This window comes from Pleurodeles waltl, chromosome 3_1 (genome assembly GCF_031143425.1).
Source record: "Pleurodeles waltl isolate 20211129_DDA chromosome 3_1, aPleWal1.hap1.20221129, whole genome shotgun sequence".
In the NCBI taxonomy this organism is placed as follows: domain Eukaryota; kingdom Metazoa; phylum Chordata; class Amphibia; order Caudata; family Salamandridae; genus Pleurodeles; species Pleurodeles waltl.
Window position 1 is genome coordinate 1,954,874,327 of NC_090440.1, and position 27,203 is coordinate 1,954,901,529.

The following is a 27,203-nucleotide window of genomic DNA, read 5'->3' on the forward strand; positions in this document are numbered from 1 at the left end:
GCAGCCTGGCGGGGCCTGTTGCTTCTTAGCTGCGGTACAGTCACTTGTTGGGCGCTGTGATGCCAGGCGCTGTACACCACAGGGTACATGACCTGAACTCTGCGTGAGTAGAAAAGCTCTCATTCTGGCAAGGGGTCTAGAAGTCCTGCTCGGGGCAAGAAGCTTGAGTCACATTTTCCTGAACACCGGAAATGTTTGACTTCCCTTAGGAAAGCGAAATCATTCAGAGCGAGTCTGCTGACCAGAGGCTTGAGTTTGCACGTCTCATAATATGGCTCGACCAGAGGAGCTGGATCCAAGTTTGCTATTGTGTGAGGCAGAATTCATTCACCTGCTAAGGTAAACTGTCAAAGCCGATACGTCTGTTTTTACGTGGTGTAAAGCTTTCGCGGTTGCGCAGGAAGATGCTTTTTGTGTGCTGTGAGTTGGCAGATGGGCGGTGCCCTTGCTGTTTATGAGACATTTGTGGTTCTTATGATCTCTCCTGTCTCGAGACAAACAACAGTCCAGTTCGGGAAGATGAATTGTTCCTGGGCTCAGAACTCGCCCTCCTTTGCAATCCTAAATCCACTAAGCAAAGCACGGTTGAAAAACATTTCTCAACAAGGAACTAGTTACAGAAGTAGCCCGCAATGTGGCTTTGTGGTAAGGCTGGTTAGTGCTGCAAGCTGAAAAAATAGTTTCAGCTTGAAAAATACTCTTCACTTTAGAAGCACTGAATTTTAATAGTGCAACTTGTATCAACCTGAAAAATAAAGTATGCCAACATATCAGGCCCATTCACAAAAGTATGAGCAGTGGAAGGAGAAGTAGTGGTAACAAACTTTATTTCGGTCCGAGGCCTTGAAAGTACAAACATAAGATAGAAGAAAAAGCAGAATACCCAGCTGAGTGACCATCACTCTTCATCAATTAAAACATTCATTCTGACTGCGCTTTGCATAAGTAAAAGATCAGATAAAAGAACATCTTGAAGCACAGATGACACAAATAAATATACACAGGATTACTCGAGGGAGCAACACAACTTTAACAGGCGTAAAACATAGTCTAGTTCATGGGTACTCGCAAACATTTTCCCGGGGGCCACAACGTTTGGTCTGTTGTGTGACCAAGGGCCGCATTGATGCTAGCAGAGTGGCGATGAAAGGCAGAAGGGGGCTCTGGGTGGGGAGAGCTTATGGTGGGCTTAGGGGGCAGGAAAGCATATAGATCTAGTAGATGAATCGCACAATGTGAAACCAGAAAACCTGGCATTAATACCAGCTTCCCCTCTTTACCTAATTGTGTGATCCTAGGCAGTTTTATTTCATGTTCCCTTCATTTTCTTCATTATTGTATGCAAGAGGACCTATCAATGCATGGCTTCAGGATGTGCGCCGAGCAAACCTTTCTCCTGTGTTTAATTTAATAAATGATGAAATTGTTCATGTATAATAGGAAATCAGGCCAATCAAAGAGTGCAGATTACAACTGACTTGCCTCTTATTTCGCTATTGGCATTGTTATGAAGGTGGGGGAAGAATTAATGTTGCTGAATTTATGTTTGATATCTATCACTTAAAAAAAAAATACTTCTCCATGCACTGATATTATCCGATGTACTATGATGAAATGGTTCTGTGTTAATGAAATGCACTTTTTGAATTTTTAAGAACCCTTATCATAGTGTAGACATTTGCTGCAAGATTTGTTAAAGGATGAAAGTGTTCCTGCATTTAAGCAGTGCAGGGCAACTTCCTTACTTCAAATAATGTTTAAATAAAGGATTGCCTGTTAATTTAACATCCTCTTAACATTGGTGCTCAATTGAGTAAACAGCATCCTGGCCCTACTGGTGTCCTGGGGGCCGCATGTAAAGGTCAAAAGGGCCGCATGTGGCCCCCGGCCCGTACTTTGAGTAACACTGGTCTAGTTAGACACATTTCAATAAAGAGTGGCGCTTCGTGTTTGGGAGCATTTGTTCACAAAGATGGCAAGTTGAAAATGCTTTCGGGGAGCTTGAATATTAAGTAGCGCCCACAGTGAACTAGGGCTCATAAGCTAGAATAGAAGAATAGAAAGAGAAAACACAAACAGAAAGACCTCATTATGTGCTCCTAGTAGGCCCGGGAGTAGAAACCCGCTCCGCCAGCTGAGTTTGCAGAATTGAGGCAGTTCGTGCTATGCGGAGTAGTGCGTAGTTCCTGAATTTTGCAATCCAGAGTGGAGCAGAGTTTGCACGTGTGAGGTTGGGTTTTGGCACTCTTTCTCGAGTGTCAGGATACTCCCAGGAAGCTATCAAGCTCAAGCAAGACTTTGCATTTGATCGCTCTGTTTCCAGCCGCACGCTCAAAAGTTTGCATTTACTAGGGCTAGGGCATCCGGCCACGGCAGCAGCCAAAACAGTCCCGCTCATGAGAGTGAATGCACCTGGAGTAGATTTTCTACTCCAGATGTATCTAAATCTAGTCAGAATGTGTACTTCCCATTAGAAACAGGTATGTGTCAACTGTTTTGTATGTGACCTGTACTCCTGTCTGCCTTGTGACATAGCTCCTCCTGGTGTCTGTCATCAGTGGAGGTGTTGAGTGCAGCTCTCCCTCTGGGTGGGTTTGGTGGGGGGGACATATTGCCCATCAGAGGAGGTGTTACTGTTCAAAAGTCCGTGCTATTTTCACACTGCTGTTGTCTTGCATCACTTATGCACTTTATTGTCCATGTTCTATGTTCCCTGTACTGCTATGTCAACTGTAATTGTAGTGCCAAACATAGTGGTGTCCTCAGTATTGCTACTTATCCTCACAGTCCACAATGGGAGAATGTGTAACCTGTTACTGACTGTGGAACATGCCTTTAGTTGAGTTTTGTCAGCTGCGAGGGAAGGACCATTAGGTATGGATGTCTAGGAAATGTGGATCTGACATGGGCATATGGTTTGAGATACGACCTGCCAAATCACACTAGGAATTTCATTATTGTACTGCATGTGTGGCCCACATTGACTCAGCTTGTGATATTTGTCCCTATCTTGGTCTAATTGCAGGGCATTCGTGTGGTGCAACTGTGGTTCCTGCCTTGCCTTGGTTCCCTTGACACATGTATCCAGAATATGTCTGCTCTACTATCATCCTTGCTGCATATTGCGCCCCTTCTGTCTGTCTCACAGACGTTTGCAGGACAATGGGTTGACTGTAATGACATGTTATGCAACAGAAAATCTTACTTATTACAATAAAGACACATAGGTAGTAGCTGTGCTCAAAGGTGTTTATTGTGATTCACAAGTGCAATGGATGATGAGTGGGGTCATGGTGGATGAAATCATCAGAGTAGTTGGCCGAGCTATAGGTAGTCCAGGTCCAGTATCCAATGGGTCATGGGAAATTGGAAACATGACAGTGGACAGTCAACAGGGTGTGTCAGTGACAGACAAGGGAGAATGTTCAGAAGAGGGTCACTTCCTGGCAGTGGTCTTGGGGTTGGCATCAGGTCCTGCAGGATGTCTGGATAGACGTCCTCGCTTGCTTGGGGGTTCCTCAGCTCCAGTGGGAGGGGTGCTGGTGGTCTGTGGGACCACTGTCAGGGCCTCCATTACACTAGCTGCCACAGAAGTGGAGGGCTCTGTTGGAATGTGACTAGTGGAAGGGGCCTGCTGGTGGGTGGAGGACGCACACAGGATGGTGGTCAGTTCCTTCAGCACCCCTGCAATGGAGGCCATAATGGCACTGAGGGTCTGCCTCTGCTGTATGGCCTTCTGGTGGTATTCCCTCTGCAGCCTCTGGTTCTCCTGCACGGTTGCGAGGATCTAGCCTATAGTGTCCTGGGAATGGTGGTATGCTCCCAAGACTTGGGAGATGGCCTCCTGTCAGTTGTTTGGTGTGGGTGCCCCATCCCTTGGACCACAGGTACCCTCCCACTGCCCCTGGCCCCCTGTGCCTGTGCCCACTCCCAGTTTCACCAGGACCTTTATCGACTTGGGTGTGTGTCCATGACTCTGGTCCCTGTACTGTGGGGCACACTGTTGATTGACCTGTCCTTGGGACACAGGTTTGGGGATGAAGTGTTGACTGGGCCAGTCAACTCGTCACTATCCAGACATCCACTGGGACCTTTATCCTGGGGAGGGATGTCTGTCTCTGGCATCCGCTGGACCTGTGGTTGGAAAGGGATAGAGTTACATTGTGGAGATGTACTTGTTCATATTATCGTCTGATGCATCGAGCAGCTTGACTTGCTTCCTAGTGATGGCAATGACAGACGCAGCACTGCAGACATTGCTTGCGGATGACGGATTGTGCCATTGTTTCCAATTTCCATTTATGGTTGTGGATAGTGGATAGCATTGTTATCATTGCCATGTGTTGGAACACAGTCGAAGCATCCAGTTGGTGTGGATTGCGCTATGGTTTTCAGTTCAGGTGTTCCACTGTGAAGTGGGACTGTGATCTTTTGATGTGTAGGAAGTGATGCATTGTGGGAGTTGTGGTGCTTGCCATTGTGATTGGTATCCGTGCATTAGGGAGGGACTGTGTGGGGATAGTGGCAGTGGGGTGGTGTGGCATGCAGGGGAAGGGCGTAGGGTGATGGGGGTGCAGAAGTGTGAGATGGGGTGGATTAGGGAGTAATGGGTGGTGGGGACAAATGCTGGACAGGAGTGGTTGGTGCCTGGGGAGTGTTGTTCACTTACCAGAGTCGAGTCCTCTGATGATTTCAGTCAGGCCCTCAGGATGCATGATGTCCAAGACCTTCTCTTCCCACGATGTAAACTCAGGGGGATGAGGTGGGGGCCCGCCACCAGTTTTGTTGATGGCAATCTGGTGACATGATGCCATGAAACGCACCTTTTCCCGTAGGTCATTCCACCTCTTCCTGATGTCCTCCCTTTTGCGTGGATGGGTGCCCACTGAGTTGACCCTGTCAATGATTCTCTGCCATAACTCCATTTTCCTGGCTATCGAGGTTTGCTGCACCTGAGTTCCAAACAGTTGTGGCTCTAACTTGACGATTTCTGACTGGATATGGTGGTTGTGCTGTGGGTGGGGGTGTGTGTTGTGTGTGTAGGGTGCAGTGTAGGGTGCTTGGTAGGGTGGGGGTGTTTGGTCATGTGTGCTGATGGTATCTAGTGTGTGTGTGCAGTGGCGATGTGTGTATTGTGTTGCTCGTGCAGTTGTGTGGTGTGGGATGTGTGGGAAGTGTGTTGGTGCCCATGGTATTGACGTGCAGTGTCCTCCGTTGTTGTGCTCCTTGATGTCTCTTTTAGTAGATGTGGGTGGAAAGGATTGTGTGTGTGTGTGAGGGTGTGTTATATAGTGCAGTGAACAGGTGTTTGTGGTGTGTGTGTGTGTGTGTGTGTCAGGTGTGGGGTATTCAGACTGTCCAATGTAGTGTTGGGTTCTGATGGAGGTGATTTGTAGACCGCAGCCAATGGTTTTCCACCATGCAATGACCGCTGTGCTGATTTGTGGGTCGTAATATGGAGGGCGGGATGTTGTCGGCGTGGTGGTGCTGGTGGTGGGTCTGTCTCTCGCTTGCCCTCGGTGGGCCTGGCGGTTTAGGATTTTTGGCTGTATTTGAGAGGTCTTCAGTTTGTGACTCGTAATACGGTAGTCACTGTACCACCATCACTGGCGGTCTTTTGGCGGCGCCAGCACAATGGTCTTGCCAAAAGACCGCCAAACTCGCAATGAGGGCCCTAGTATAGATCAACTCAACTTGAGTTGACCTATTACTTTTACTTTCCTAATTCTTACACTAAGCCCTACTCCAAATTTACTAAATTGAGGGCCATTTTTACAAGCGTTTGATGCAGGGCAGTGCCGCAAACCTTCTTGCAGCGCTGCCGTGCGTCAAAAGAAAAGGGCAGGAATATGCCGAATCTACAAGATACGGCACATTCCTGTACTTGTCCCTTGCGTTGACGTACAATGGGCTGTCATGAGTCAGTTCCAACACCCCTGCACCATGCTGCATGGGTGCCTGCCTTGCGGGGATGATTTTTTTTTTTGTGCAGGAGGGGACACCTTCCTGCAAAAGAAAAAAATCACAAGAGGAGTTTTACTCTTTCTATGTGTGCTGCAGAGTGCAGCACACATAGAAAAAGGAAAAAAACAAGAAGAAATAAAGGTATTTCTCCTGTTTGTGTCTCCCTTATGCCTTGGCGTATTTCCAGGTTTACAAAAACATGTCAAATGCCATGGGTGTTATGTTGGAACACCCACTGTAACACCCCTGGCATGCCCTCCCTGTCGCACAGTGAGTCAATGCAGCGACTTTCCTAATTCTTACACTAAGCCGTACTCCAAATTTACTAAATTGCGGGCCATTTTTACAAGCGTTTGATGCAGGGCAGTGCCGCAAGCCTTCTTGCAGCGCTGCCGTGCGTCAAAAGAAAAGGGCAGGAATATGCTGAATCTACAAGATACAGCACATTCCTGTACTTGTCCCTTGCGTTGACGTACAATGGGCTGTCATGAGTCAGTTCCGACACCCCTGCACCATGCTGCATGGGTGCCTGCCTTGCAGGGATGATTTTTTTTTGTGCAGGAGGGGACACCTTCCTGCAAAAGAAAAAAATCACAAGAGGAGTTTTACTCTTTCTATGTGTGCTGCAGAGTGCAGCACACATAGAAAAAGGAAAAAACAAGAAGAAATAAAGGTATTTCTCCTGTTTGTGTCTCCCTTATGCCTTGGCGCATTTCCAGGTTTACAAAAACATGTCAAATGCCATGGGTGTTATGTTGGAACACCCACTGTAACACCCCTGGCATGCCCTCCCTTTCGCACAGTGAGTCAATGCAGCGACTTACATTGCGGTGACTCAGTCCACGTTTATAAGGCCACGAAAAGCCACACAGAGTGGCTTTACGTGGCCTTGTAAATATGGCCCTGCAGTGTGTGCCGCCGGACTGTCACTAAACATGACTTCCAGTGGCACAAAGGGCCTTGTAAATATGGCCCTATATTTACAACTATGTACTACTAACAATGCGTACATATTGCAACTAATGATCTTTGCTTCTCAACCACTATTGATGGAGTGACTCAACCTCCATTTTTTTTCGATGCATACATACTATGATGAAATCATACTACACATCACCAGAAGATTGGGACTGGGAAGAACTGCTTACGCTACATAAAGAAAGGCACAGAGAAGGGAATGCTGACTCACTGATATTACTTATTACTATTACCACCATCTTATTCTTGGTGACAGGAGGAGACTCTGGGGGTCATTCTGACCCTGGCGGTAAAAACCGCCAGGGCCAACGACCGCGGGAGCACCGCCAACAGGCTGGCGGTGCTCCCATGGGCATTCTGACCGCGGCGGTACAGCCGCGGTCAGAAACGGAAAACCGGCGGTGTACGCCGGTTTCCCGCTGCCCTGGGGAATCCTGCGCCGCCATGGGGATTCCGAGCCCCATACCGGCATCCTGTTCCTGGCGGTTTTGGCCGCCAGGAAGAGGATGGCGGTATGGGGTGTTGTGGGGCCCCTGGGGGCCCCTGCAGTGTCCATGACAATGGCATGGGCACTGCAGGGGCCCCCATAACAGGGCCCCACAAAGATTTTCAGTGTCTGCCATGCAGACACTGAAAATCGCGATGGGTGCAACTGCACCCGTCGCACCCCTTCCACTCCGCCGGCTCCTTTCGGAGCCGGCATCCTCATGGAAGGGTGTTTCCCGCTGGGCTGGCGGGCGGCCTTCTGGCGGTCGCCCGCCAGCCCAGTGGGAAACTCAGAATAACCGCGGCGGTCTTTTGACCGCGCAGCGGTATTCTGCCGGCGGGACTTTGGCGGGCGGCCTCCGCCACCCGCCAAGGTCAGAATGAGGGCCTCTGTCTGCATGTCTTCTTAAATAATCAACCCCAACACGCACCCATGAGTACAATTAGGAAGCGCTGATTCACCTGGCTAGCTCAAACTGGATCACATACTAAATAAACGTAACTTTAACTTACCTCTGAGAGCCAGCACTATAATTAGAAAAAAAATAGCATTGTGGAACACACAACAAATAAATATTACTCACTGAGCCCGACAACTCAACATCCATCAAGTCGAGCAGGTCCTGTTCCTGGTCGATTATGTCCACCCAATGGTGCATCAGACAAACATGTTTGCCGCTAGTTCAGAGCTTTGTAGGCATTAAAAGTGCTGAAACAAATTATGCAAAGAAATCTCTTAGATTTCCTTGCGCCATTTGTTTGCCCCCCCCCTAACGGGAGAAAGCCCCCTTTGCATACATTATGCCTGGCGCAGACAAAATGTAGCACAAAGGGTTAAAAAGTGGCACAATGCATGCATTGTGCCACTTTGTAAATGTGGTGCCGCGATTTTGGCCTCGTTGGGCCACATTATCGTAAAAACAAAATTATGCTAATGTGGCACAAGGAGGCACCTAAGGGCTCTTAAATCTGCCCCTGCTCTGTTGTGCTGGTTTTCTTTCTGAATCCAGCAGGCAAGGTAGTAATGATGTTGTTATGCTCAAGCCAATCCTGAATTTTGGCTAAGGCTGCCCGGCAAACACCTTTTGTATGGAGTCAATAAGGCTGAAAGGCCAATAATTGGTTTGCAGGTTCCGGTCACCCTTCTTGTATATGGTATTACAGTAGTAGTTTTTTACATACTCACCTTTTGGAATCAGCCCTATAATTTCCACTCCCTATTAGTAAAAGCTCAAAGAAGGCACAGTTATTTGTACCAATTAAATATGAATTTTCCCTCAATATTCCTATTTTAGGTGTTTTGGGCTAATCCACAAAGGCATGTATGAGAAAGCACACTCCAAAATGAGATTGTGAATATGCCCCATTGTGTACCAACTAGAAATGGACCTGAAGAATAAAAGGTATGGACTTGTTTTAACACCCCTGAAATGCAGAGTCTGAAGGCAACTGAAATGTAAAAGGCCTAGTAAAGAGCAGTGTAAACAGCAGATCTCTCAGATGCCTCTGCCTCCATAGACCCTCAAATGGCTCCAGAATTCAATTTAAAAGTGTATCCAGTTTTCTATATGCTTGTAATAGTCAGCACTAAGTTACCTGTGCAACAAAATGTGTTCCATGTCCCTACGAGAAACTTGTACCCAGCCAATAGGAGCCTTCTATGGCCACTCCCTTTCAAACAACTTCTGGTGGATGACCAGCGGAATAAAGGGTCCCTTCTTTACAGTGTTTTTAGGTCTACTATATGACTGAATGTTCATTATCTGTCTTTCAAACAGACCACAGTTAATCTAAATGTACTTACATCACCTTGAGTCAGTCCTCTATTAGGAGCTATGGTAAATTATTTTCCATAAGCAAACTCAAGCACTGGTTTGTGCAGTTGCCTGTTTAAAGCAGTGGATCAACAATGCATTTGAAGGAAGAAAAGGTGTGGGGCTGGCATAAGGGACTAAAGAAATTCCAGAAGCAAGAAAGAATTGGTACTTTAAATACCTAAGCACAAGTAGCAAAAATCACTAAAGCAAGCCTTCTCTGAGGCATCACCGAGAATCTGGAATAACCTTACCAAGGAGCTCAGGATAGCCCTTCACAAGAAGCATGAAAAAAAATCAATTCCTTGAATGGGGGCTCTTCACAGACTCCAGGGCTACAGCCCCATCTTTCTGGCTAAATAGGAAATATAGGCCCATATTTATACTTTTTTTATTACCACATTTGCGTTGTTTTTTGATGCAAAATCGGAGCAAACGTACAAATTACAATTGTATTTTGTAAGTTTGCGCCGCTTTTGCATCAAAAAGTGACACGAACGCGGCGCCAAAAAGTATAAATATAGACCATAATTTTCTATGGATTCTTGCACACAAAGTTGCCATAACATTATTTGATATGCTCATTCATTATATATATTCTCAGATAATGCAAATTTGTAAACTCAATGCATATTTTTGTGTTTATCATTGCCTCAATTATAAGGCACTTTGTTGTCACACAGATGTGCTCCACACTATGAAAAACGAATAAACAAGGAAAAAAATATAAAAACTAATAAATGAGGTTAACACCAACCTCAAAGAGTCCTTGATTGGCACAGGGCTGGCTCATCCCCCATAGGGTCACCAGCAGGGCTTTAGAGTTGCAGGTGGTTCTAGGGTCAGGACTTATATTGAGAAAGCTAATACACCAATGCTACTCTCATTTGTGACTTCCCCTATAGCCATGCAATAAATTTCTTCACAAAACCTGGCCACAAATGTGCATTTGGGGTCAGGAGCAGTGCAAGAATTGTCACTTATGCGAATGGACACTTTTGTGGATCACTGGCAGGACCTAGGTGCCACCAGTAGATGGCACTGTGAGGTGGATGTCTTCTATTGCCTAAAGCATAACCAACCTTGTTCAGGGACCTGGGGTGCTGGGAAGTAAGTGGATAGTGTCCAGTACTCCTTTCTTGGCATGGCAAGAGCCCCAGCCAATCTCTCTTTTGATGTCACAGGAGGAGTTTGACTCCTTTGAGGGCTAGGCTCTGAGATTATTCATGCTGCTTGGCGGTAAGTCCAACCACAGATTTCAGGAGGAGGAAGTAAGCAGGACGTGGGTAGGGGGGTATGACATTACTTCTTTCTGCATCCTCCAAGCTATTCAGTACAAGGGAGCTGAGCTAGAACCTTCATCCCTTAGCCCACAAGCCCAGGTCCAATGCCCCCATTCTGACCTCTTCTTGCCACTCAGAGAACAGCCTGATGTTCAATCTAATGTGTGACCACCTCACCTCCCACCTCATAGGCTACCTACAGTGCCAGAAGGAGTGCATGTTAATATTGTACAAGGCCTCACAATAGGTTCATAAAATGAATATTTCTTCTTTTGGGTACCAAATGGCATTGTCTCAATGTCCACTTCCATAGAGCTGGTGCATGTTACACTGTTGCAGCTACATCATTTGTGCATGGTTTATGTTATGTTATGTTATGTCATTGGCACTGATCTAGTGCAGTCTACAATCAGCATGACATTGTAGTGCTGGTAGCTGTACAGGGGAGCCCTTTTGATGGATATCTGCTGCCTGTAGCACATCTGCTGTCTCATTTGCTCTTTCTTTAAACCCTGTATACTGTGGGTAGTACAATTGGGGGCACTCTGTTTCTTTACGCCTCATGCAATTAGTATTGCTATCTTTGTAACTCATGCAGGTTGTACTCCCCATCACACTGCTTTTGTACATGTGGTACATGTAGTGCTGCGACTGTCATTCCATGTATAGTAAGTGCCAGTATGCTGCTTCCATTACCTATACTGCTCTGAGAACAATCTCAGTATATGTTGTGTAGGTAGAACTGCTGTGATCTACCTGTATTCACGGAAGTCTTAAATTATATTTTTTAATGTGTATAGTTTATAGAAAGGAGTTGGGTTGGTACAAATGTGAAAATCCTAGTTTTCGTGTTTAAAAATACTTTATTTAGATTTATTAAGAAAAACATAGGAATTCATAACATCACTTAGTTTATCATTAAAAACAATGAAGTGCTATAATGAAAACACAATTAAAGTCTTTCGACATTTTTTGGGGAGAAAACAGGGATGGAAGGGTAGGGAAAGGGAACATGGGTAATATTTATCTTTATAAATTCAAAAGAGAGAAAAAAGATTTCCTCATATTTAAATTGCAGTACAATAGAGTACAAAATAGTACTTTATGATAAAACATAGTATGAACAATAAATGAATATGATTAAGACTAAACAACAGAGAGATAAAAGATCATGGTGGGAGAAAATTCTCCGACAGTATGCAATTGGTATCATCTGTAAAATTAGCTATCTTATGTAAAAAAAACTAGTTAAGGATACCCATAACATATGAGCATTATTATCTTTAGGACATTGCAAAAGCAAAAAAAAAGTATTTAATTTATGATGATATAAAACATTATACCACATGCCATATATGATATTTTAGAAGAACAGTTCCAATGATACACAATCTGTTGAACAGCAATAGCCAGAAAAATATCAAATAATTTATCATCGGAAGCATTGGAAAATAGTTCCTTAGATAAAGTACCCAACAATATATGCAAAATGTTAAAGGAGTGTCCTAAATTGAATATGTGACCTAGTAGTGACCATATGTTGTGCCAAAATTCCAATGTGTTGGGACACCAAAATAACAAATGCATAAAATAGTTTGGGAAAGTCACAAGACCAGCAGTTAGGTAAATTAGAAGGTGAAAACTTTGAACATTGATGGTGTGTAAATATAAAAAAAGAGTTTGTGTGATATTAGCTGTTCTAGAAATTCTATAAATACGTGACCAAATATTGTTCCAAAAGATAACATCCCACTCAACCCCCAGATCTTTTTCCCATAGAAGATCAGACTTGGATTTGGCTCAGATTAAAATACGAGATAACAAAACTTTATAGATACTAGAAGCTTTAGGGGCAGAAACAACTAAAGTAGTCAAAATATTTGTTAGAAATATAGGAAATGATAGGAGGATCAACTCATATAGAAAATAAAGTATCTAAAATCGCAATCATAAAATGGAATTAGGAAGGACATTTAAATTTCAGTTGAAATTGAGGAAAGGAAAGAGGAACATCTCCCTCAAAAAGTTGTTTAATTCATATCATACCTTTAGACCTCCAAGAACGTCAAAAAATAAGTCTATCATTGATTTTAACTAATTTATGATACCATAGAGATTTAGGGAGAAAAATAGGTGAAGTTAATAATTGTTTACTGAAAGTAAATAATAATAAAGAATATGTATATTTAAGAACTGGAGTAGAAACAAGAGAGCAATTCAATGTAAAAGATAGAATTTATTGTGTTGTAAAAGGGTTTAACAAGGCTGATTCAATTTGAAACCATAATAGGGAAATGGATGAACAGACTCAGAAAGCCGAACAGAAGCTTAACGTAAGCCAAAAGCATTATGATATTTAGCAAACTTCAGAAAAATCACCCCACCCTCAGTTTTCAATTTTTGTAAACAGGTAAGGGATATTCTTGCTTTTTTGTTTTTCCATAAAAATGTAGACAATATAGAATTATTTTGGTAAAAATAATATTTGGAATAGATACCGGTAACATAGAAATCGTATATAATTATAAAGGAGAAATCATCATTTTAATAGAGTAAAATCGTCCCCACCAAGATAAATATAAAGGATTCCAAGAGGAAATTAATTGTTAAATTTTGTGACGGAGTTCTTTAAAAATAATATCAATAGTTTCTTTGACGGAACAAGTAAACCAAATACCTAAATGTTTGATCTTAGATGAGGATGCCCACTGAAGCCAGAGTCAATAAAATAATATTTAAATGTAAATTTATTCAGTGGAAGGACTTCAGTTTTATCTTTATTAACTTTATACCCAGAAACCTGAGAAATAAAAGAAGGATATCATCCACATGTGCCGCTAATTTTAACTGTTTATCGCCATATATACAGTGAGAAATGTCTGAATTTGGACAAATACGAGTGAGAAAGAGTTCAAAAGCTAAAACAAATAGTAAAGAAGAAAGAGGACAGCCCTGTCACACACCACGGGTAAGAGAGAAATAGGAAGAGACTGCATCATAAACTAGAACTGAAGCTCATGGGGACTCATACAATAAAGCCATAAGAGAAATTATTTTAGGGCCAAATACATGCCACGATAAAGTTTTAATCATGAACTCCCAATTAATTCTATTGAATGCTTTTTCTGCATCAATAGTTATGGCAGCTAAATATTTATTAAGAAAAGGAACATTAAAAAAGAATCTGGTATTATCTGATGCTAATCTACCTTTTATAAAACCTGAGCTTTCCTTCCCAACAAGCCTTGGAAGAAAAGATTCTAATCTTAATGCTAATAGCTTTGCAAAAATGTTATAGTCCACATTAATCAAGAAAATAGGTCTTTAGTTCTTACATAGAGTAGGATCTTTCCCATCTTTAGGTATTAGACATATTGTAGCTTCTTGAAAAGTGCCTGAAGTATCGCAAGATATGGTAAAGTAACTGAATAAAGAGAACAAACGAGGAATAAGGATGTGTGAAAAATGTAGATAAAAATAGACAGTAAAACTATCTGGGCCAGGTGTTTTACCTTTTTTTAATGTATTTAGGGCTTGTAAAATGTCTTCATCTGAAAATATCTGTTTCAATGGAAGCAAAATCAAGATTAGAAGATTCAGAATTAGGGGTGTGGGATAAATAGTCATCAATTTGAGAATGATATACCTGTGTCCCTGGAGTATATAATGTTTTATAAAAGTTAACAAATTTCATTAAAAATATCGTCATGTTTCCTCAGCATAGTACCATCTGAACTAATTAACGATCAATTTGAGAGTGTTGCTTCCTAACTTTAAGATAATTAGCTAATAACTTGGCAACTTTATTCCTACCTCCATAATAACGCACATTACTTTTTAATAAAATGGAAGAGGCCTCATCAGTAGAAAGAGTATTAAACTGTAACTTAGCTTTAAGCAAATTATTGAGATCAGAATGATTTAGATGTGAAATATTTTGTTTCCAAATTCTTAATGGTTGATAATAAGGACTTAAGTTCTTTAATGTGAAGTTTATTTTTCTTAGAGGTGTAGTCTATAATAAAGCCTCAAGCAGCTGACTTAAACAAGTCCAAATAAGAGGGGGTGACAAATTGGGGGTGTTGTTAATTTAAACAAATTTGCAGGTAAATGAGATAAATGATTTAGAGAACTGTGGATCATTTAACAAGAAATTATTGAAACACCATCTATGGGAATGAATATGCAGGGGAACCAAATCTGTAACCACCATGGCATGATCTGAAAGCATTATAGGACCAATAAAAGATTGAATTATATGTTGTGCCATAGGTTTGGATATAAATATATGATCCAACCTAGTGAGTGAATCATGAGTGGATGTACATCAGGTCAGATGGAATTAGCGAGTCTCCAGGAATCTATGAATGAGGAGTTTGCTATTGTACAGTGAAATTGTTTATGAATTTTATGAGAAGAAAATTTAACCGAAGTTTGTCAATCTAAAAAAGGATCCATAATTTGATTACAATCTCCACCAAAAATCTTATAAGTATCCAGGTACTGAATACATTTATGAGAAATTGTAGGCCAAAAATTTAAGTCACTTCGAGTCGGGGCATAAATATTAAAAATAACTACAGGTATTTTGTTGATTGCAAGTTTTAGAATAATCCATCTACCTTTATGGTCTATTTCTTATGAAAAGACAGCAAAATGCAGTTGTTTGTTACATAAAATAATGGTACCATTTTTCTTATTGTCAGCAAAGAGATACAACTACATGACCAACCCAACTACGCTTAAGCTTCAAGGCCTCTGTTTTATCAAGATGTGTTTCTTGCAATAACACAATTTCAGGAGCAGATTTGGCAAGGTGAGATAATACTCTCTGTCTTTTAACAGGATTATTAAAACCTTTCACATTCCATTAAATAACTCTGAATGTTGTGAGTATAAAAGTATTTAGAAAGAATGCGGATTACCATACTTTGAACAAATAAGAAACAAAACATGTATAAAAAACAGAAAAACAGTGGGATATAGTAGTACGGGGAATTGAGAAAGAGAACAAGGGGAAGATAGGAAAGGAAACAAAAAGAAGAAGAAAACAGAGATAGAAAAGAGAGACAATACATGTCTATAAAGATGACTGAAATACATACCTGAAGAAAAAAAAAGACACGATGAGGTGGTGATGATGCAAAGATGATGATGGCATAACCAACAGATGAAATCTCCACCACAACGGAACCAAACAAAGGAAGAAGGGGAGAACGAACGAGGTAACACATGAAATAATTCTGCAAGAAAAAGTAATATTAACTTAATAATTTGAAGGATATACACATATTACAGAAAAACTCAGTAAGAGACAACTGTGCATATCGTCAATAGATAAAAATACAATCAGTTTTAACTAGAGGGGCCAGCAGTATCCATATTTAATGTTGACTGTAAGTCAATACTTTTTTTAAGCTCATCTGGCTTACTGTATGTAGTAGTCTTATTGTGGTATGTGACTTTGAAAATACAGGGATGAAACAACCCATATTGAGCACCCAGAGATCGCAACATTGGGCGAAGTGCAAGAAATTCCTTCCTTCTGTTGGCTATAATATTGGAGACATCTTGAGAAATAAAGAGCTTATTTTACTGCTTCCAGACCTGTTAGTAAGTCTGTAAATTCCCAAAAAAGTAAGATTACTTATCTAGGTTTCAAAGGTGATGATGAATTAGTCAAACGGGGGCCCAAGCTGTGTACTCTATGTATATTAAAATTAGATGTAGGAGGAAAGTCTAACAATTTTGGAAAGAAAGATTTGAAAAAGGCAACAGGGTCAGGGCCTTCAACTCCTTCTGGTAACCCGTAGATCTGTAGATTATTGTATATATTTCTGTGTTCCAAATCTTCTGTCTGCTGTTTAAGTTGAATGACTTCCTTCTCCAAGACCATCATTTTATTAATATTATTTTGGAAATCTGACACGTTGTCCCAGTTCAGAAATTCTTGAGTCCATTTGAGACCATTTGACATCCCAATTTTGCATATGGTCACTAGTTTGTTTAACAAATGGGTGAAGAGCTCTATTTCTTTTTCAGAACCAGTTCCATAGAAATAGGATTCACAGATTTTTCTGGTGACGGGGATTCTTCTAAAGTCTTTCTTTTGTTGAAGTTGGTGATTGAGATTTCATAGAAGAACCAGCAGAAGAAACACTGCAAGGATGAGTCGACTGCACTATTTCACACGAAACTGGATTACCCATCATGGAACAATTTGAGAGAAAATATGAAGGACAACTCTGCTGCAAGGTTTTAAAATTGCAAGCATAAGATGTTTTTTTCAGTTTTCCCATAAGATGATCTTCAACAACAAGAGTGATTATTCAGATATGAAGAATATAAATGGATTTACACTGAATGCTAGGATCAACAGTTCACTGAATATCATTCAATAAAGATGTCTCCTCACAGAAGATTTTACTAACACCAAGAAAGAGTATTTGCCAGTGAACTATCTTACAGGATGTAAAGTAAGCTTCCACACATCTGTCTGCGGAACTCCTAAATATAAGGCATCCGTGTGGTAGAACTGATTTAAGGTCTTTCACATGGGTCACATTTCAGGAAAGTAGAAAGAACAGATTGAAAGTTCCTCAAAATAGGTGAAAATCATCCCTTTGGTAAAATTTAAGCCATTTGAAATGCTCTCTCAGGAAACCGGGCTTACACATACAACCACAAAATGGTGGCCGTGTAATGAAAACACTCCGCCACCGCTAAATGCAGAAAAAGTAAAGAAAGTGGTTGTCTCCCACACTGTTGCTCATAAAAAAGAATTTCTTAGATTATAGAAAACGAGGAATGAAATACTCACCTCGTTTCATGATGTTCAGGCGAAGTGGTGTGGTGAAATGTTCCATCCACGGCGGGAGCCTCCGTATTAGGTGACCATATTGTGTGGCTCCGAAACCACACCCCCTGATCTAGTTTTCTAGGTCTGTAAAGCATATGAGATCAAACTCATCTCAACAAAGTCTTTTGCTGGTTAGAAAATGAACTGGACACTTTTTACCAGGGAACTCATCTCTAAAGGGATACCCCTGCCTCTGTCACTTGCTATACTGTGCCCCCACTCCTCAACAAGGCAGCTATACTTTTAAAGATACAGGACTGTGCCATGTAAGCTGCCTCAGCAGAGAAGCCCAGCATTAAATGGTTCTGAAATACTAATCCTTAGTTTATCTTCCTGAACAGGTATGATGCACACTTGTGGTATGTATGTATGACAACTACTGAGCCTAGTTAAGCACACTCACTCTAGCACCTGTGGTATAGATTTGATGTCTTAGGCATTATCCACATCTGAGTAGGAAAAAATAGCTCTGCCTGCTAAGGCCTTGTTATGCAATACCTTACCGAAATGTATGTGAACTAAGGAATTCCTCAGATGTGTTCATCTTGCACTGTGATAACAGGGCCTCGATTTAAGAACTTTCAAATGATGCAAGGCTGAGTCAGCCCTGCCAGATATCCAACCTTTGACCTTTCTGGTTGCACACGCATCTTAGAAAAATGAAGAATATTGTTGCGTAATAAATTATTGTCCTTGACTAAAAATGTTTTTCTTTGAGTTTTTTTCAGATTTTCCATCTTAGTGTTTATTCTTCATTCGCTTTTCACCTCTTCTATTTCTTTATTTGTGTCTATATTCCTTATATCACGCAGTGCAGCTTGTCAACTTCAACATTTTTGTGTCATTTTCCCCCTGTTCACCATAATTTTCCACTGTATTACTGGTTGGTTACTGGTGCATATTCTTCTTCCTTGACATCTGTCCCCACTTTCATCATCTTGTTCTTCATCTATTTTCCATCAGCTTCCTCTCCTTTGTCTTCCATATTTTGCATTGGCCTTTGAGGCAGCTTTAGCAGTTTCATCAAATTATTGTTTTTACCAAAAATCGTACATAATTTACTTACATAGAGGGGCTTTTGTGAGCGGGCTTCATCCATTAGTAAGTTAAACTGTCACGTACATTTTGGTTCCACTCACCACAGTATGTGGCATGGGGGGTGGGTCACCCCACTATGCTCTCCGACTCATTTCACTTTGAGTGACTGCCTAAAATAGTTCCATTTTCTTCAGGTGGAAAGCTGGTTCAAAGTTTCCTTTTTTATTAGCTATAAATGCTAGCTAATTATTGTGCATGCACTCATTTTAAAAGTCTATGTTAGGTCTTTAAGTGGCATTGAAACTGCCTGCAATTTGAGTGCTTGTTTAGGTGGTGTTTTATTCTTTTCGCCTTCACAAATAATTACAGCACAACTGAAAAGCTTGTTGTTTAAAACAATCAGTAGTAAAACAGCTGCATCTTTGTTTTTTTATTTCATTTATTTATTATAACCCTAAGACAGCCTCCTTTGATCACCCTTACCCTCCCTCCACATCAAGCCCAGATGTGTAAGGCAAACAACAACAGAACTGAGGATAACTGTTACTGTACTCATTGTTATATTACCGTTGGTCAGTAGTAGATGCAACCGGTCGGTACTTCAAAGCAAATTTATGATTGAGTACTTCTGTCTCAGGTTCACAATGCCTAGATTTACGATTGGAATGAAGCAATGTGAATGCTTCTATTATGTTTCTCATTCATCCAAGGAGTATATAATGTATGTCATTTGAATTACTGTAAAATGGTCAATAAAAAAAACTTTAAAAGTTCGATTGTGAGTTTACAGTGGATTTACAGCCCGGCCATTGCTTACCATTGGTTGGCTTGGGTATCATTCTCATTTACTTCCTTCAATGTCTTGCCTGTCCTCCACTGGAGCATAGCCTCTTTACAATCTTTTTGATTGTCTGACTTGTATCTCTCTTCTGCTCACAGTTAAGAAACTTTCTTTTTTTCATTCAGCACTCTATTTGTAGACTACAAAGGATTTCATGGCACTGGGAGAAGTGCCATCTGCTACCATCACTCAGCTGGCATCTGAGGCAGATGTACTTAGCATGACACTTCTCCTAGAGGCCCATAAATCTACTCACTGGCCTGCTGCAGAAAAACAAAAGGCTGAATCCTGTGGAAAGTAAATTAGGGCTTGGCAGGCATTTCCCCTTACATTCTGACAATTTCATATTCTGTTTTAATTTTGTCCAGAGTTTCCTGGGTGAAATGTATTTTAAAAATAGGATCAAAAACATTGAATTTCATCTAGTTTTGAGATATTTGTTTGCTTTTCCTTTACTTTATTTAAACAATTCTTTTTAGACAAGCATTGCTAAAGCGAACTACTCAACCATCACATTATAAAGGTGAGACCTATTGGCTTTGTCAGCGCTTGGTATTGTTGTGGCATATTCCTGAAATACAAATTAACCAACGAACAAGCCAAACACCAGTTTTGATAGTTAAACAACCCAATGCAGAAAGAACATCCTAGAAGCCGAGGATCCCACACAATAGCACAAACACAGATGAGACACAGATGACACAAGATAACAACTGCCATGCAAAGTGATAATCAAGGTGCAACCAACAACCAAATATTTACCCTCATTTTCTCTTTCAGCTGATCAGGGTTACGGTATCCAGCTATGGATCATGACCCTATTTGCCAACCCAAGCACAGCAGCAGAGCATGCCTATAATGAGGTACTTCGTAGGACATTCACCATAGTTGAGAGGACTTTTGGCATCCTGAAGTCCAGATTCAGATGCCTCAACATCACCGGAGGCAGCCTCCTATGTTCACCTGAAATGGTCTGCAAGATCATTTTGACCTGTGCCATCCTGCACAACATTTGTGTAAGGAGGAACATTCCCCTCTGTGAACCAGGCCCACAAATGCCTGAAGAGGAGGAAGAGGAGGATGCTGTCCGTGAAAATAAGGGGGACCATCCAAACACTACAGCAGGATTGCATCGGAGACAACACATTGTACAAAACTTCTTCTAACTATAGTCACCATCACCACTTTGTTATCATATGTCATTAAACACCTCCCTTCATCACTCAATCATGCTCTGGGTAATTGTTATGCATCACATTATCCCTAGGAATCATAATCCGAGTTTAGCCTCATGGTGCATTGCAGAAATACAGATTAGGATACTGAAAAAGCCATATCAGATTTGATGGCTATGAATGTACACCCAACATCACACACAGTGTAAATGACATATACCCTGTCTATTTCACATGTGAAGGGCAATATCAGAAGACCACAGCTATGAGACACATCCTTGTTCCCAACGTGGTCCATTGCAGCACATGACACACAACTAATACACCATCAATCATAAGGAAAAAAAGTGTCTCATACATGAGGCAGTGGATGTGCTATTGCATTGGTAACAGGAATGTATGACCAGACCCTTGACAGCAGTAAGTGTGCCATCAGCTTTCTCTGCAGGGAGCATGTGTGACAAGAAGTCCATCTAGGCTAAAAATGGTTAGCACGAGTGCCCCAAGTATGACCAGCATTGCTCACAAAACATGCCCTGCACAGTCCATCCCAGGTAATAAGTCCTGCCAGTGACATGTTTTAAGCCTCCCCCACACTTTTCTAGGGGGCCCTGTAAATTGACTATCTGTAGCCTGAGATTCCTCAGCTACACACACCCAGACTCCCATTCTGACTCCTGTGTGCTTCCCAATTCAGGATGGCATGCCATAGTCAGTTCATCAGTCTGCATGGACTTCGGGTCAAATAATGCACTGCCTGGTAGTCGGTAAGACCTGTAATCAGCTGTCCATTGCTTCCCATGTGAAAGGTCTGCTTGGCCCTTTAAACTTGATTCCCAACTCCACAATTTGAGAGAGACTGAAGCTGCACACACCTGTGAGCACTACCATGCAGACCAGGCATTTGATCCTGCCCTTGCTGCTGCCTGGAACTTCTTAGAAGCTGCCATTTTCTGAATCTCCTTGTTGTGAATTGGCGTAAAAATCACTTGTGTACCAGGGGCCTTGGGGGATTGTGTAACAGTGCAGACCACAACAAAAACTGTTTTTTGATCCCAGAGTGTTGTTCCTGCTTGTCCCAGTCAGAGTCTGCTCACTGTGTATTTGCCTTGTTCATGTTTGTTCCCGACAGATCCTGTATCCTGTTAGCCAGACTGATTCCAGTCTTTGTGTTAGCCATAGAGGTTCCCTGTGGCTACATTTGTCTCATAGTTGCTTTCCATGCCCTCTGTCTCCTCCTGGGGTATTGTGTCTGGTAGGACTACAATGAATCCTCAAATGTACAGTATAGTTTAATCAGTTTACTTATGGTATTTTGTTCTGGGACATGTATTCAAATGGCCTACTCCAGCTTCCATCCCTTGTCTGGTTTTGCATGTATTCATTAGTGCCAAACAGTGTCAGTGTGCTATGGCTGTATGCATGGATTTGTTACAGTGCCTACAGCACAACAAACAAGGGTTGCTAATGTGTATTCAAGGACAAAACATGTGTGTGCCCTGACGGTCCAGACACAGATTCACTTCTGCCGCCACCTTCTGATGGGGCTCGCGTGGTGACTAGCTGTGAGATTAATGAGCACAGAGGCACTGATGTTCCCTGTTGCAGTGGGAATTTTAGAGCCCACCCTGTGTCTAAATGTTGTGAAGAAACCTGCCTGTTTCATATTACTGATCCATAACGTATTTGAGCACACCAAGGTTGCTCTGTTGTCAGCCTTCTAAATGTTCTGCTGTACCATAGCTGGGCTATCACCATGTGTGTTGTTAGTTTATCTTTGGTTTTAGGGCAAATCTGCTTTGAAGGATACTCTGTTAATTGAGGGAATGGCTCCACAGACTCATGACTAGACCTGCACATAACTATGACAATATGGAGGCGAATACTGACACATGGTACACATGGCCACACACTTGAACTGGACACTTTTGTGCAATGAACCACTGGAAATATGTGAACACATGCAGGATGGACTGCTGGTCCTCCACAGCCACAGGAAAAACATAGGTAATTTACATGACTCAAACTGTGGTGTACCAAAACATTTTTGGATTGGAGTTGGGACTCTGTGTCACAAACAGTGTACCTACCTAGCATGTTCAAATGCCTGACTCCTAGGTAGTATACACACAACAGACCATGAAGTGGTATCCAACATTCCATTACATGTGATGGCTTACATTTTTGACATTGCCATTATCAACTGTCCTCTATCTATCCTGTGTAAAGTTTGTCATGGGAGATGTTTTGTCCCCAAAGTCATGGAAGTTCACACAGCATAAGACGCAACAGATATGACAAAGACATATCATGACTGATGTACCTCAATGAATGGCATCTGATTTTTATCCACAATTACAACACATGCATACAAGCACATTATGCAAAACACATCTTGTGACGTTCACACAGAGGCACAACAACAATTGAAATAGCCAATTTACAGACATAAACACACAGGCCATGAGTGAATTCTTTAAGTTGCGTAGCCTTGCTATCCTCTGTCGATGCAACACCTGCTCAAACTAGGAAATACCAATTTTAATTCCAAAGGTTTGTGTTGCACAACAACATGAGTATTATGGTCCGCAGTAATGTGGTCTGCCACATGTGCCCAAACACTAGAACACACATAGAAGGCCATAACAAGAGAAAAATTACACAATCACAGTTATACACAGATATTTTGACACAAAAGCGTAAAAAAAGAAGCATATGCGTTAAAAAATGACGCTTACACCCATTATACATCGATTGGTCCATAACGGTAATTCCAACACTGCACCCCATGAAATCAGTTATCCATGAAAAAAATATTGATCCTTGAATGCGGGGGAATTTTTAAGCATATACGTAAAGAAATATTGACGCAAAGCCGGTAAGCGTCATAATATTCCACGCATCATAATAAAAATGCACCGCATTTTAAACAGGAAGTGATGTAATAGGATATCCTGTTTACAGAAATGGCACAGTGGATGTACTTTCACTTTCACTTTGCAGTCTGTGATTCTTCTAGACTGTGTGGCTGCGTAGAGAGTGGTGTTTGTTAATATTGTGCCTTTTCCATTGTCATCTGTTGTTTTTGTAAGTGTCTGTGTAAATCATTGTAAGTGTGCTTTTGTCATTTTTTGGGTTTAAATTTGTCTTTGTACTGTTGGGAGTGTGTAGTGGGTATTGTTAGTTGGGGTATTATTGGGCTGTTTGTGGGTTAGGGCCTGTGAGTCTGTGTATATGTGTGTCTATCACTCACTGGAGTGACAGGATCAATGCATGTTTGCAGTAGTATGTCTTTTGGGGTGTCTACATGCCTGATGTGCTGCTCTATCATATAAAATGTCACACACAATAATTTGTTGATCCAAGTTCTGTACAAGGAGCAGACACTGAGCACATTTCACCCTTCCATGTTTTACAGGTGGACCAGCCCCCTACACAATTGGTGAAGTGGCTGAATTTGCGGACCCAGACATATCCAGTAAGTGTTGATATGTTTGTCCCGTGTTGTGTTCGCAGCGGTTGTGCGATTGACTCCTGTGTGTTGGACTCATTGCAAGGTATGATGTGCTGGCACATGATCTGATATGTGACTTGACTGGAGTTTGACATTTTGTTCCATGTTTGAGTTGGACAATCTGTGGCGGAGAGTCATATATTGGGAGTCGAGTGCTGCGCTATAGGCATGGGCAGGTGAGCAGGGTGATATTTGTTGCTACATGTATGCCAATGATTAATTTGGAGGTGGCCATTTTCATGATTTAGTCAGCAAGTCATACCCTGATTCACACAGACCAGTGATGCCGAAGTCTTACCCACAGACTTGAGCATCCCTGTTAACTGATGAACATGTAGGACTGTATGTATGACTTCCTAGCAGCATCTAGCTCCACATGTTGTGCTCCGTTTATGTGGCACTTGAGTAGAATGTCATAGATGTGCATTCAGCTCAAGCCCAGATGGGTGCTTGCATCTATGTGCTTGTTTTTGGAAAGGTATCAGTGAGATCAAATGATGTTGACAATTGTCTGCAATTAGGAACATAAATGTGGATGTGATTGTCCAATGTTTAAGTCAATCCTAGTTGGCAGCCTTCCTTACCTGTGGTGGACTGACTAAACCCATGGACAGCTGTCCAAAGCTTCCTGGTTGTCCTTGATGTTTGAAAGTATGTGTTGCATGCCCATCACCCCCTGAGGCACAGGGTTAGGGTTATGAAATATGTGTACCTAGGTGTGAGGATCCCAGTGTAGAAGACAGACATGTAATTTCAACATTCATTTGTTCCAACCTAGGATTCCCCCTCATGATTAGCAACTGCATACCGTCTAGGCAATTCCATTTACAAATTACAGGTCTTGTGGGCCTTGATTGTCATCCAGAAGATAGTCATTAGTTGGCCTGTCACTTTTGGAGTACTTACAGCATTTGTTATGTGACTAATAGCAGTACAAAGAGGAACAGATCATTTAAGTGCGTACACACCTTGTTGTGCATTGCTGTGCTGTTAGATAGTAGATGTGTAGGCTGCATTGGCATGTCATTCCTCAGGGACATTCTATGATCTGTACTGTGATTTGGACTGTATGTGCTATTTTTGAGGAAGTGTTAGAGTATCAACTGTAGATGTATCACACAATGATGTTACTAATGTTTGGCTTTCTCTATTTTTACAGCTGCCAACATGAATGCCCATGAGATCAGGGAATTCCAGAGGCGGCAATGCATTACTGCCACATACTAGATGTGGAGTCTGGGTTCCGCAATATGGCACGGCGTTATCACCATGAGAGAGCCATAGGGGTTTGGAGGGAATTTTCCCAAGGGGGGCCAGCCTTGCCCACCACCAGCACTACAGCTCAGACCACAGTCACCCAAAGGATGACAGCCACTGTTGCAGGTCCGTTAACCTCATCTGCTCCAGGCCCACAGATAGCAGCTCCTGCACCTCCCCCTCCAAGCAGGGCACCAGCACCAGCAGTGCCATCAACTAGTGGAACACAGACAACCCCAGCTGCTGTGATAGACAATGCAGATTTTCAGTCCATGAGACGTGACATGCAACGGATGTTGCACAGGATGGACAGGCTGCAGCAGGAGGTGTCCCGCAATAGCAGGAGACTGCAGGGTATTAAGAAGATCCTGCAAAGGGCCAATTTGTGACTTTTGGATCCTCATCCATGATTCCCTCCCCTCCCTCCTCTTTCCTGGTTCTTATTTTTAGTGGGTTTAGGGGGCTTAGTGTTATATTAGAGTAGGCTGTTAGTTTAGTTAGTATAAGTGGGTTGGGGTGGAGGGTGTTAAATTATTACATGTGTTTTTTGTGGGTGGGGGATGATGTTGGGGTTTAAGTGTATAAAAAAAAAATATATATATATATAAAAATATAATTAAAAAAAACCCGAAAAATATATATTTGTTTAGAATAAGATAGTATGTATTTAGGTTAGTATATGTTGTCCTACATGTGTCCCGTCATATAAGGGGGTTGGGTGGTTGATGTTTAGAGTGTTTAGTTAAATGTGATAGGTAAGTTTAGATTAGGGTAGTTAGGGCCAGTTGTGGGTAATGTGTAGTTAGGATAGGTTAGATTAGTTAAGGTGTTTCCCCTAGTTTTAGTATCCCTTATTACTGTTAAATAAAATTTTAGGTACTCATTTACAGTAGGTGTCATATGCTTGGGGATCAGGGCCTTGGCATGGGTGAGCAGTGTCAATTTAGATTTGCATTTGTGTTCCATCTTGCACCCGAATCCCATTATTGACATGGTTATTCACAATTCCTAATGTGCAGTCACAATGGCAGCTACACCAAAGCTACTTCTCTATGCATCTGCCATCCATTGCACCCACCACTCAGGGTTACTATGGTTCCCAATGTGTTGTGAAGTTTGGATGTGTTTTTAAATCTGTCATCGTTTGAGTCCTGATTTGGAATCTTGGGCACTGTGGTACGTTTGCCTGCAGCCTGATGTTCATGTGAACCCTGATAAGCTGAGTGTGTTATAATCTTATGTAGTATTGTATACATAAATCACACCTATCATTTCTTACATTGTACTCCCAGGTTACATATTTGTCCATACACTCGTACACATCCATTCCTGGTGTATGGTGTGTGTGTGATTAAAGTTTATAGTCAGATGTCACATACATAAAGATTGTCTTGAAGGGAATGTTGGCCACATTGATTTTCAGCTTATACATACCTTGAAGCGGACCTTCTCAGTCCAACACAGCATTATACTGTTTGTTTTCAATTTACTTCAGAAATAAGCCTCAGGAAGCGCAGATGATGATACAATCCAGACCCCATTGCATAGTTATCAGCCCACATTCTTTCTACACTGTTGTATTGCCATTCTATGGCCATTGACGTGATATACATCACTAATCCCCTACACAGTTTATGTGTCACATTACACAGAGACAAAGTGGTTGTGTAAGTGCTATTTATTTTAAAGTGCTGTAGTGCAATAATAACATAGTCCAGGATTGTGAGTCCAATAGTGTGACGCCTTCTATTGTGATGCAACACAAGTACAATGGGACATGTCATTCGACATGCTGTGGTGAAGTGTCATACAGTGCAGTAGTACATGAATTGCCAATGAGGTAGTGAGAGACAATTACAGTGCATAGTGTCAAGGTAAACAGTGTGCTGGAGAACAGTGCATGTGACCAACTGTAGCAAGACTGGCATGTTAACAAGCACAGGACCTAGGATATCAGTGCCCATGTGGCATGGACTGGTGCTACTGGGTACTCC

The 27,203-nt window shown here is 41.8% G+C and overlaps 1 long non-coding RNA gene across 2 annotated transcripts; it reads left to right on the top strand.

Annotated features, from left to right (window-relative positions):
• LOC138285844 (uncharacterized) lies at window positions 1-26,054 on the top strand. Of its 2 annotated transcripts, XR_011201651.1 has the most exons (4): window positions 1-339; window positions 15,232-15,341; window positions 23,857-23,916; window positions 25,112-26,054. It is a non-coding gene; the product is annotated as an uncharacterized lncRNA (long non-coding RNA). The 2 variants fall into 2 exon arrangements; XR_011201650.1 differs by lacking the exons at window positions 23,857-23,916; window positions 25,112-26,054 and adding an exon at window positions 16,568-19,129.
• The last annotated feature ends 1,149 nt before the right edge of the window (window positions 26,055-27,203 follow it).